The sequence below is a fragment of the Nanorana parkeri genome, unplaced genomic scaffold (genome assembly GCF_000935625.1).
Source record: "Nanorana parkeri isolate BGI_ZX_2015 unplaced genomic scaffold, ASM93562v1 scaffold183, whole genome shotgun sequence".
Classification (NCBI taxonomy): domain Eukaryota; kingdom Metazoa; phylum Chordata; class Amphibia; order Anura; family Dicroglossidae; genus Nanorana; species Nanorana parkeri.
This window is the reverse complement of record NW_017306451.1, coordinates 520941-532891: the sequence shown is the minus strand read 5'-3', so window position 1 is coordinate 532891 and position 11951 is coordinate 520941. Positions and strand designations below refer to the sequence as shown.

General features: G+C 47.7%; 1 protein-coding gene and 1 long non-coding RNA gene across 7 annotated transcripts in view; one reads left to right on the top strand and one right to left on the bottom strand.

The window, feature by feature from the left end:
* LOC108785923 overlaps positions 1 to 3523 on the bottom strand; it is a 16965-nt gene extending 13442 nt beyond the window's left edge. The window contains exon 1 of the long non-coding RNA XR_001941160.1: positions 3425 to 3523. This is a non-coding gene — a long non-coding RNA (uncharacterized LOC108785923). The remainder of the gene's footprint in view (positions 1 to 3424) is intronic.
* Positions 1 to 11951, top strand: part of LOC108785921 (small conductance calcium-activated potassium channel protein 2-like) — a 109432-nt gene that overhangs the window by 67913 nt on the left and 29568 nt on the right. The gene's annotated exons all lie outside the window — the stretch shown is intronic.

Genomic DNA, 11951 nt, shown 5'->3' with positions numbered 1-11951 from the left:
CCCCCCACCCCCCCCCCCCCCCCCCGCACAATATATGGGGCTTCTCGGTCAGGAGTGCGTTGGGACTCTCTATTTGACAATGGGGGCGGAGCGTAACCCATCGTGTGCTGCCATCAGATGTTCCAGGAAAAGGAAAATGACAGAAGGTGAGTATACAAGAGTAAAAACTACCCAGGTGCACTCAAGGCAATTAGATACAAACAGTCCAGTGGAAGTGTCACTCACGGGTCTTGTTATGAGACAACATAGATACATTTATTGGTCTGATCAATAAATTATTATTATTATACAGGATTTATATAGCACCAACAGTTTATGCAGTGCTTTACAACATATGGGGAGACAATACAATACCATACAAAAGGATTAGAAGGACCTGGCTCGTGAGAGCTTACCAGGGACTTGCGGTCAGGGGAGGAAGGTGAGGCAGAGCCTCACCTAGAATTATGGAGGAAAAAGCATGTCTGAAGCTGACAGCTTTTTCTCCATTAAGATCGGCATCTAACAGGTTACACATCAGGGAAATCCTCCCCGCTGTGTAACCTGTCATGGACAGAGCCCTCAGCAGTGAGGAGCAAGTGAGGGACAGGGAGGCTACTCCCTTCCTCCTTTACACTGGCTTGGGGATGGGTTGGGGGGCGTGACTTCAGCCGACAGGGGTGGAGCTTCAGATGGCAGGGGTGTGGCTTCTGCCGGCGGAGGGTGGGGCTGCGGCCGGCGGGGGGCGAGGCTGGGGATTGCCTCACCCGGAGCAAGAGGTAACGCACGTCATTGGAGCTTACAATCTACCAGGAGGAACAAGTGATACAGAAGGTAATAATTGTGAGGGATGAGCTGATTGAAAGAGTAGATGGAGGTGGGATAGGCTTCCCTGAAGAGGTGAGTTTTCAGGAATTGCCTAAAGGCAGACAGATCTGATTAGGAGATAGTTGGTAGGTTGTGTTAGGGATGTAAGCACTTAGAACTACTGCACTTGTGCTAGGGGCAAGCACTAAATGAGTGTGGCAGAGCTGGATCAGTGATTCACAGCATACTATGCACAAGATCAATCCTGTCTTAAACGTAATGACTTGGCTTAAGAAAGCATGCAATGGCATGTGCAATGTTTGTATTAGTATATTTATTATTGGTATTTATATACTGTGGACAATTTACACAGCGCTTTATATAGTGCACATTCACTAGTCCCTGCCCTCAAGGAGCTTACAATCTTAGGTCCATATCTCACATGCATACTGTATATGCAATGCCGATTTAGACAGGAGCCAATTAATCTTCCAGCATGTCTTTGGAGTGTGGGAGGAAACCCACGCAAGCACAGGGAGAACATACATGTATGTTGCCTCATTACAAGACCCATGAGTGCCTCTTCCACTGGACTATATATATATATATATATACAACATATACACATTTTTATTTATTTAATTTGTGTTATCATCTTGCATCACTTTGACATTGACTTTGATGTTCAGAGGGTCATGATTGTGTTGTACATCTGTCAGACTATGAGATGTCTGCTCTGCGTGAGGCACTTTGGATTTTGTACAGATGGTACAGGTACTAGACATATGGCTCCAGATTAAGCGTATTATGCATGATCCTTAAGGCGGTAACCTAAAAAAAAAGTTTATATGCACATGAATTGTAATCTTTTGAGAGGTATCTATTCTTCCTGGATTATAGACCAAGGTTATTTTAAAAACTGCAATTTAAAAAAAACTCTTCCGTGTACTTCTGCCTTCCCTGTGTCATATTTGCTCTGCCCACTATAGCTAAGCCTTATTTGAGGCTTTGCTGTGCCCATCGTCCAAATGTAATAAATACTTCTCTATTCCTGCCAGGTGTAACAGGGTGACCTATGCTAAATGCAATACTGACAGTGAGCAAGGGCATTGCACAAGGTGTCTCAGGATCAGAGGCGGCTCTAGAGTTTGCGAGGCCTTAGGCGAAACCTAAACATGAGGCACCACTCAGGCCTGTGGGGTCTCACCAGGACTCTGTGGGGTCTCACCAGCTTGGTAAGACCCCACAGAGCCCTAGTGAGATACCACAGGGCCCTTGTTAAACCAGGGCTTTGTAAGGTCTCACCATGGCTCTGTGGGGTTTAATCAGGCTGGTGCACCATGGCTCTGTAGGGTCTCACCAGGGCTCTGTAGGGTCTCACCAGGGCTCTGTAGGTCTAACCAGCCTGATGAGACCCCCTCAGAGCCCTGGTGAGGCCCTGGTGAGACTCCGCAGAGCCCTGGTGAGACCCCGCAGAGCCCCGGATAAACCAGGGCTCTGAGGGGTCTTACCGGGGCTCTGAGGGGTCTCACCAGGGCTCTGAGGGGTCTCACCAGCCTGGTGAGACCCGACAGAGCCCTGGTGGGACCCCACAAAGCCCTGGTTAAACCAGGGCTCTGTAGGGTCTGACCAGAGCTCTGTAGGGTCTCACCAGCACCAGGGCTCTGTAGGGTCTCACCAGGGCTATGTGGGGTTTCTCCAGCCAGACCCCTCAGAGCCCTGGGCAGACCCCAAAGAGCCCTGTGGAGTCTCACAAGGGCTCTTTGGGGTCTCACCAGGGCTCTGTGGGGACTAACCAGGCTGGTGAGACCCCACATAGCCCTGGTGAGACACCAAAGAGCCCTGGTGAGACACCAAAGAGCCCTGGTGAGAAACCAAAGAGCCCTGGTTAAAACTGTAGGGTCTCATCTGGGTTCTGTAGGGTCTCACTAGCACCCACCAGGGCTTTAACCAGGCTGGTGAACCAGGGATCTCTTTAGGCTCTTTCCACAGGGCTCTCCACAGGGCTCTCACCAGGACCGTGCAGCCGCGTCTCGCAAGCGGGAGCGTGCAGGACCAGCCAGATTGAGATCCTCGTGCGGTGAATGGGAGGGGTGAGGTCTCTTTTGATTGGCTGGTGGGCGGAGCTCCAGAAGACCGTCCGAGTGCACGGACCGAAGACCGAGGAAACAGATGAGCTGTCGCTGTCAAACTGAGAGTCTCAGTTTGACAGCGACAGGGCTGAGAGCTCATAACGTTACCTGGCTGCCAGGTAATGTGCCAACAGGGCAAATTAGGGCAAGGCCCTCCAGGACACGAGGCCTAAGGCGACCGCCTAATTTGCGTAATTAAAGAGCCGCCTCTGCTCAGGATCACTGGCGCACCTAAGTAATCAAGGGCCCTGGAGCAAGATTTAATCTCCGCCCCCCTCCCAAAGGGGGACAAGAGCGGATCCCCCTCGCCCCCAAACCCCCCCTCCCCAACAGGTCTCTGCACTAGAGGAGCTTACACCCCAAAGTCCCCCCACAGTCTCACACAATATTATTATACATTTATATAGCTCTGATATATACCGCCGTGCTGTACAGAAAACACTGAGCCAATCACATCAGTCTCTCTACAGGGAAGCTTACACTCTAATGTCCCCCCACAGTAACACACTATTATTGTACATTTATACAGCTCAGACATATACCGCATTGCTGTACAGAGAACACTGAGCCAGTCACATTAGTTTCTGTACAGAGGATCTTACACTCTAATGGAAAATGACACCGGCTGTAGGGGGACTACAAATCCCAGCAATATATTATACAGCAATGCAGAACAGTATATGAATCGGAGTCTGTACTTAGCAACACACTGGGCTCTGGACATAGCAACGCACTGGACTTTGGACATAGCAATGCACTGGACTCTGGGTTTAGCAACGCACTGGACTCTGGCCTTAGCAACGCACTGGACTCTGGACATAGTAATGCGCCGGACTATGGACTTTGGGCTTAGCAATGCGCTGGGCAGCAAGGCACAAGACTCTGGACATAGCAACGCACTGGACTCTGGACATAGCAACGCACTGGACCCACCTGAGGCCCCGCAGAGCCCACCGGAGATCCTGCAGAGCCCACTTGAGATCCTGACCAGCCTACCTGAGGCCGCCACCATACCGGTGCTGCTGTGGCCCGGCCTCCTCCGCAGCCAAACCATTGCTGCTGGGCCTGGTGCTGCTGGGCCCGGCCTCCTCCGCTGCTGGACCGGTGGTGCTGGGCCCCAGCCCTGGCCTCCTTCACCTCCTCCCTTGTCAGTGGGCCCCCCCGGCCTTGGGCCCTGGGACGGCCGCAAGGGCTTCCCCGCCGTTAGTTCCGCCCTGCTCAGGATGTTGACTGCACAAGCTAATGCTAACATCATCAGGCAGTAGGCAGAGCTGTAGTTACCACACAGAACACCTGTTGCCAATTTTACTTAAAGTGAACCTGCCCAAATTATGTACACCAACATGTTTACATATTCCGAACAAGCAGTAAAAGCATTTTAGCAAGCCCTTATTCACCTCTCTAGTTAAAGGCATTGTGGAGAAAGTTGTCTTCAACATTCACAACAAAGTCATTTAATGTGTGCTTTTTATGTGAACAGCAGATCCTGGCAGCCTACCAGCCATCTAATGTAAACAACCAGTGGGTGATACTTCTGTTAAAAATAGACTGAAACCCAACTTAAGATCATTTGTTGTGATGTTTGAGAACAAATTAGTTTACACTAGCACTAGCTAGTACAAGCAGCTACAGGGGTCAGGAATGTTTTGTTTTAAAACACTTCTACTTCTTGTTAAGAATATGTAAGTAAGGTAACTTGTCTATAGTCTGGACGTAGGTGCATTCTAAATCTTAATTCTAGTCTGGGCAAACATTTTAATCTGTGTGCAACATTGCTCCCCCCCACCCCTCAGCTTATGCAGGATATACACTACCCTCCAAATCATTGGATTTAGGTGTTCCGTGAAATGTCCTTGCTACTAAATATTCCACGGTCAACTGTTGGTGGTATTATAACAAAATGGAAGCAACTGGGAACAACAGCAACTCAGCCACAAAGTGGTAGGCCACGTAAAATGACAGAGTGGGGTCAGCGCATGCTGAAGTGTACAGTGCGCAGAAGTCGTCAACTGTCTGCAGAGTCAATAGCTACAGACCTCCAAACTTCATGTGGCCTTCAGATTGGCACAACAACAGTGTGTGTGGCCAAGCAGCTGCATCTAAGCCTTACATCAGCAAGTGCAATCCAAAGCGTCGAATGCAGTTGTGTAAAGTACGCTGCCACTGGACTCTAGAGAAGTAGAGACGTGTTCTCTGGAGTGACAAATCATGCTTCTCTGTCTGGCAATCCGATGGACATGTCTGGGTTTGGCGGTTGCCAGGAGAACGGTACTTCCCTGACTGCATTATGCCAAGTGTAAAGTTTGGTGGAGGGGGGAGTATGGTGTGGGCTTGGTTTTCAGGGGTTGGGCTTGGCCCCTTAGTTCCAGTGAAGGGAACTCTTCAGGCATCAGCATACCAAGACATTTTGGACAATTTCATGCTCCCAACTTTGTGGGAACAGTTTGGGGATGGCCCCTTCCTGCTCCAACATGACTGCGCACCAGTGCACAAAGCAAGGTTCATGAAGACATGGATGAGCGAGTATGGGATTAAGGAACTTGGCTGGCCTGCATAGAGTCCTGACCTCAACCCGATAGAACACCTCTGGGATGAATTAGAGCGGAGACTGTGAGCCAGGCCTTCTTGTCCAACATCAGTACCTGACCTGACAAATGCGCTTCTGGAAGAATGGTCAAACATTCCCATAGACACACTCCTAAACCTTGTGGACAGTCCCAATACTTTTGGCAATATAGTGTATTTCTTGCTTTGTCTAGGGGGATCATAGTTTTCTTTCCAATCCAATGACAGCTGTGCCTGAATGTAGGTGGGGCATTCTGATGCTGGAATGTGAGAAGGAACTCCTATGTCGTGATGTTAAATGCAGAACCAGCATCTGGTGATATCCAGTGTTTGCAGACCGTCAGCAGCTCCAGATCTTCTGGGTCCCCCGCAGCTCTTCCTTGTTCCTCCCTTTGACATTTACACATTACAGGATACACCAGAGACATGGAGGTCAGCAGGAAGAACTAGTGAGAGCTGCGGTGACGCAGGCGATCACCACTCCTAAAAGTGTCGGTTTTAATGCAGTCTTCAGAGTAGGATTTCTCAACATCAGACTGGAGTTTGGCATCATAGACAGCTGGAAAGGTGAGTATGTATTGTCTTCATTTATAGATATGGATTGCTTGAACATTGTGCCACAAATGAATGCCAAAGTTTGGCCCTCCATCTCCTAAGCTGAGATGGATAGAATATGGACATCTGCACACACAGTGATTAGATGGTAAAAGGTACAGAAATAACCACCACTGTCCAAGTAAAATTTTACTGGGCTGCAGGAGGAGTTGACAAGGTAAACCAATATGTCATGAGAGTTTGGTTTCCATTAACATTATAGTAACCAAAATACGCTCTTCCACCTGGGAACTAAGGTAGTTTAGCACTTATTAAAGCACATATGTTATTTTTCTTCTCTTTCAAACGGCCCTAGAATAATGATGCTGGTACAAATATTTTTTTTAACTAGGGCCCCCAAATACCCTCCTGCAAGGCACCCGCGTACTTTGATGGTGATTCATTAGATTCTATCATCTAACATTTGCCAGCAAAACTATTAATTGTACTGCTGTGGATCTTTACCTGTGGCATGGACAATACTTGTTAACTACCTGTTTTATTTTTTTCCTTTTCATTGTTATTCCAGAAGTGCCTGTTTGAAACTTCCAGGCTTCTGTACCTGTGTTCGGCTCTGCTGCTTGTTATCTTCAGTAAACAAATTTTTTGCCACTCAGCACCAATTCATTACAAGCCTATGCGACACAGGCCTACCTGCTGCTCCTCTTTATTCACCAACTATTTGCTACTTTCTGCTCCATAAAAAGTAGCATTTCTTTTTTCTTCAAAATTCTTCATCCATGTAGATTATCTGTTGCTAGAGCCTCTAATGGGTTTATTAACCTCATGGTAAACACAAAGACATTTTACCTCATATTGTTAAAGATTAGCAGCCCAAGGACAGAGCAAGGCCCTTGGAAGTTTTTCTATGACTTTGTATAATGGCCCTGTTGCTTTTAGTTTGGTCTGTGAGGTAGCTTATGTTTTTCTATTGAGAATTGCCCGTTGCCTTGACTACATCTGTTTTTCCAGTAAGCCTTTTCACATCTGTGAGTTGTACCATTATTTGATATATACACACACTCCGTCACATTCAACTGTGACCATGTTGTGAAAACTGCTTCCTTCTACCACCCTAAGTAATGCCTTCCCAGCATTACAGCCATAATTGCTGCTGTAGATGAAGGAGGAACAGAGTAATGAAACAAATTAGGGGCTAACATATTGAAGCAGGAAGCTGTTAATAGTCAGGTAGTGAGGTAGAACTTGATTTCCTGCTGCCTTTAAGTTTAGAGGATGCATTCAAGAAAACGGAAAGGACGTTGACACTGGAAAACACACTAATGGTGCTTTTATGGCATTAGAAAAGTGTGCTGTGCCTTATATTACTCTAGCCAACTGATGTTGTCATTTTAGTGCTGCCACTGGATGGCTGGTTAGGATAGAAGGAGCAATGAGCAATGATTTTCCATCTAGTGCTTGTAAGCCCAAAATTTGTGATCTGATAAATATATCCCCATCTAACAGCCATGGCATCAGCCTCCCTACTTAGGCTGGCCAAACACTAGTAGATTTCAGATTTCAGGATTTTAACTAGGGATGCACCGATACCGGTTTTTCTGTATCGAGTACAAGTACCAAGGTTTTTTTCCGTACTCGCCGATACCCACTCCCCCATTAAGGAAGCCAGGTGGCGTGTAATGACTTGCCACCTGGCTTCCTGATTAGCCAGGAAGCCGGGCGTCGTGTGAAGACTTGCCACCCAGCTTCCCGATTAGCAGGGAAGCCGCTCTATACTCCCTCGTCACCTGGTGGCGAGGAAGCATGAAGCCGGCTTTCTGGCCAATCAGGAAGACGGGGGGCGGGTAATGGCCCCTGTCCGGCTTCCTGATACCGGAAGCTCAGGTATCTGGCTAGCATTGGAGCATTTGGCACCGATACCGAGACTAGTATCGGTGCATCTCTAATTTTAACATTCGACTTTCGAACAAATGGAGTTTCACAAATGAAAACCACAATAACTGTTAATAATTATCTTTGTTCAAGAGAAAATTTCCATCCTGCTTCTTCGAGGTTTTTGTCACTGCGGTCAAAATCGATTGTCGATTTGACCTAATCAACTAATAGAAAGTCAAATGAAAGATCTTTCTTGCGAAAGCTCTTTTAAAAAACTTAGCAGTGTATAGCCAGCTTTATTCCATCACCCACCTCTGGCTATAAGGTATCATTTTGCGGTGCACAGTTGGTCATATGGGCTAGCAATGGCACTGAAGAATTAAATATGAAGTGGAAGAATTTACTTGATCATACAATGGGATTTATCCAGAGGCGTAACTAGAACCTTCAGAGCCCCGGTGCAAGAAACCATAAAGGGCCCCCCCCAACCGCCATGGCACCGCATGTGAACAGTAAGGCTGCCGAGGTCCCCAGCAAGCGCGGGACCTCAGGCAGCCGCTTGTTTAAAATTTTAGTGCGGTGTTCTGTCGAGAACGACGACCCAGTATCTGTGCTTGCGTACAGACGGGATTACCGAGGAAACCGGCATTTATTTACAAAGTATTCGTTTTAATGGTTAATTGTGACCGTTAGTAATATACCGTCCATGGCAGGAAATGACGGATGGAATATTATCAACAGTCACAATTAACAATTTAAACAAAATACTTTGTGAATAAATCCCGGTTTCCTCGATAATACTGGTCTGTGCGCAAGAGTAGATGCTGAGGTCGGCAAATTCGACTACGTCGGCGTTCTCGACAGAACACAAGTATCTGCGTTTTGTATCGGGGCATTTTCATGAGTGTGAGTACTCGTGAAAATGCCCAGTATTGGCACTGACTGGTGCATCCCTACTTAAAAATATAATGCATTGCTGGGACTTGTAGTCCTACATAGTTGGAGCTATTCTGCATTCCTGTATAATCATCATACATCAATGTAGAATACCACCAGCTATGCGGGACTACAAGTCCCATACATTATAATAAGTCGGCTATGCAGAATACCACCAGCACCCCTCCTCCCCCCACTATAATGCATTGCTGGGACTTGTAGTCCTACATAGTTGGAGCTATTCTGCATTCCTGTATAATCATCATACATCAATGTAGAATACCACCAGCTATGCGGGACTACAAGTCCCAGCAATACATTATAATAGAAGTCAGCACTACAGAATCCCACTACACCAGCATTACCCCCCCACACACACACACAGTTTCCCGCGCCCCCCCTTTCTCACTCCAGACTTACCTTTCGTCTCCTGCAGGGCCCTCTTCCTCGTCTCGGCGGCCAGGTGGCGGGGCTAAGAGGAGAGGGTCCTCACAGCAGAATGTGCTGCCCGGCGGTGCCTGCAGCACATTCTGCGGGACCAGTGACAGCCTTTCCATCCCTGCCGAACAGCATGCCCGTACATGCTGTGGGTGGCAGCACGGCAGGGAAGGAGTGGCACGATCTGGGGGGGGCCTCTTCTTCCTCGCTGGGCTCCCCCAAGTGGCGGAACGCCAGGGCCTGTTCGCAATTGCGACCGCTGCGACCTTGATAGTTCCGCCAGTGGATTTATCCCAGGTTCTAAAACTGGCATACAGTGAAACAAGCTACAGAAGTAGTCAAGCTGAATAATGTAACGGTGAATAACAGTATTTGTCCAAGTTGGAGGCATTTGTTAACAGTAAGCAGATGGTTATCAGAGTTCACTAAGCATCTCACTTGACACATCCAATTGTCCTAATGTAGATAGCCTCCACGCCCATACTTGCCCAGTCAACTAATGAGATATTCGGAATCGGAATAACCACTGTTGTTAATGAAGAGCAGCTGAAGGAGCTAGAGCTCTGATCTCTTTATTCACCTAAGAAAAGCCAGCTGGAAGCCAAGAATGCCACCCACTACTATCCAGAGGAAGAAAAGTAAAAAAAGAAGGTGTCAGTCCCCAATTACAAGGAATGATAAAATCCTTAAAACTGAATTCCAGACAAACTGGTAAGCATACAGGTAAAATAAGTATGTTAATGTTTTTTTACCTGCCACGGTATTTCTTTCCGGTTATTCCTAAAATTTACACAGCCCTGCCAGACAGCAGCAGGGCTTAGATACCTAAATTTCTGTAGTGCAGTTAAGGAAACTAGGTTTTGTTGCTGCACCCAGCCTGTGATTGGATAGTAAAGGAGAAACAGAAGATTAATGAGCTCATCTATCTTTCATTCTGCTCTCTCCTGCCATTAACATGTTCCTTGATATCTTATGACTACAGCATAACTAACTGGCTCCTTGTGAATCTTCTCACATTCTGAGCTCTGCTGTACATGGAATTGTAGAGGCTGATGCCAAGACAAATTCAAGTACCTACACAAGTTAGCTTTAAAAACACACTTAGGGGTTATTCACGAATGAGCCGAAGGATCCAGCCGTAGCTTCGGCTGATCCTTCGGCTCACTTCAGCCGCCAGAGCCCTTCAGTTTAGTCGAACCAAAGGGCTGCTGTACGGGCTATTCACGGGCTATGAGAATAGGGGCGAACGGCAGCGAGTGAGCTGCCGGAGCTTCGGCTCAGCCAATCCAGATGTTGGATCGGCTGAGTCGAACTCCTTCTGCACTTCGGCTGACCGAAGGCAGCCGAAGTACGGCTGATTTTAGCCAATATACGGCTGAAATCAGCCATACAAGGCTGAAGTGAATAGCTTCAGCTAAGTGAATAACCCCCTTAATGTTTTTAAACGAACACATACCTGCATTATATTAAATTGTATTTTTTTAATCTATGCGGCAAAAGTCGCCGGGAGTCTGTTTAAACAGCCCCGATGCTGGCGACGTACACTGTACGTCGTCAGTCACGAAGGGGTTAACACTTGAATTTGTAAAGATGTGTTAGGATGCCTGGTGGAACTACCAGGGTTGCAGCTGCAGCGGTCGCATGTGTTCTGCCGCTTGGGGGGGGGGCGGAAAGAAAGGAGAGGGCCCCCCTGTCTTGGCTCCCAGCCCCGGTAAACAACTCAGCGCCGAGGGACTTGGCACTGAGGTGGCATGCTAGATGGACGGGGAGGGCTATCTGATGCCCCGCTCTCTGCTCATTAGGCTGCGCTCTGCCCCCCAGCTTGCTCTCTCCACTCTGCCGGCTCTGCGTAAGGAGAACGCAGCTGGTTACCACCGCTGCCTGTCGAGATGATGACTGATGCAGGTGTCAGCAGAGGATGTGGCACTGACACACTGAGGGGAGAAGCATGGGCTGTGTGAGGGTGTGACACGACTGAGGAGAGCAATAAGTAAAATGTATGAGGTGGTGTTGGTGTGAAGGAAGGTGCCTCCTTGTGTGTGACAAATTTATCTATAGCAGCCCAACACTGCTCAGCTGATGAAAGTTATATCAGCTAAGCAGTGATTGGGCTGCTATAGATACATTTGTCACACACAAGGAGGCACCTTGCACTACCACTGGCGGGACTACCAGGGTCGCAGTGGTCGCATGTGAAACCAGGCCCTGACATTCCGCCAATGGGGGGCCCGGAAAGAAAAAAGAGGACCCCTAAGTGTGCTATGCTACCTTTTTGCATGTACATCAATAAATAGACGTATTATATCTGCTTTTGGAGTGCCGGTGTCCATATTCTTTTGCATCTCTGTGACGGTGGCCATCCGTCGACTACCGAGCACCCATGTTATTCTAATGGATATGCGGTCAGGAGTGCGATGAGTACATGGACAGTAATCTGATGCATTTCCCTGCCACTGGAATATATTTTAAAAGGATAGATTGAATGAAACTGTATGTACAGCCAAAACTTTTTTAATTGGATAGGGTGGTTGGGGGGTTAAAACCCCTTTGGGGTTTTCACTGCTATTCTGGGCTACGTTAGAATGATTTCCCCTCATTTACTGTCCCAGTTACAACAGTTTTACCAGACACAAAGTGAGGGACAAATAAAGAAATAGACAAAAG